A 232-nucleotide genomic window follows, 5' to 3' on the forward strand; every position below is an offset into this window, starting at 1 on the left:
ACCAGATGGAGATAAAGATCGATCAATAGATACAGAAACAGAGACAGACAGATAAATATAAATAAACAGACTGAGAGAGAAAACAAAGCTTCGTAGAATGCCTTTGAAAATTAAAAATGTAAATAGGCTGTTCTGAATATCTACTCGAATTGTTATTATTATCTCAATGTCCTTCGCATTTTTGCCATTTACTCTGCTTGTCTTTGAATCATTATCTGTTCTTCCACTTCCT

Source organism: Penaeus monodon, chromosome 24, assembly GCF_015228065.2.
Source record: "Penaeus monodon isolate SGIC_2016 chromosome 24, NSTDA_Pmon_1, whole genome shotgun sequence".
Lineage (NCBI taxonomy): Eukaryota > Metazoa > Arthropoda > Malacostraca > Decapoda > Penaeidae > Penaeus > Penaeus monodon.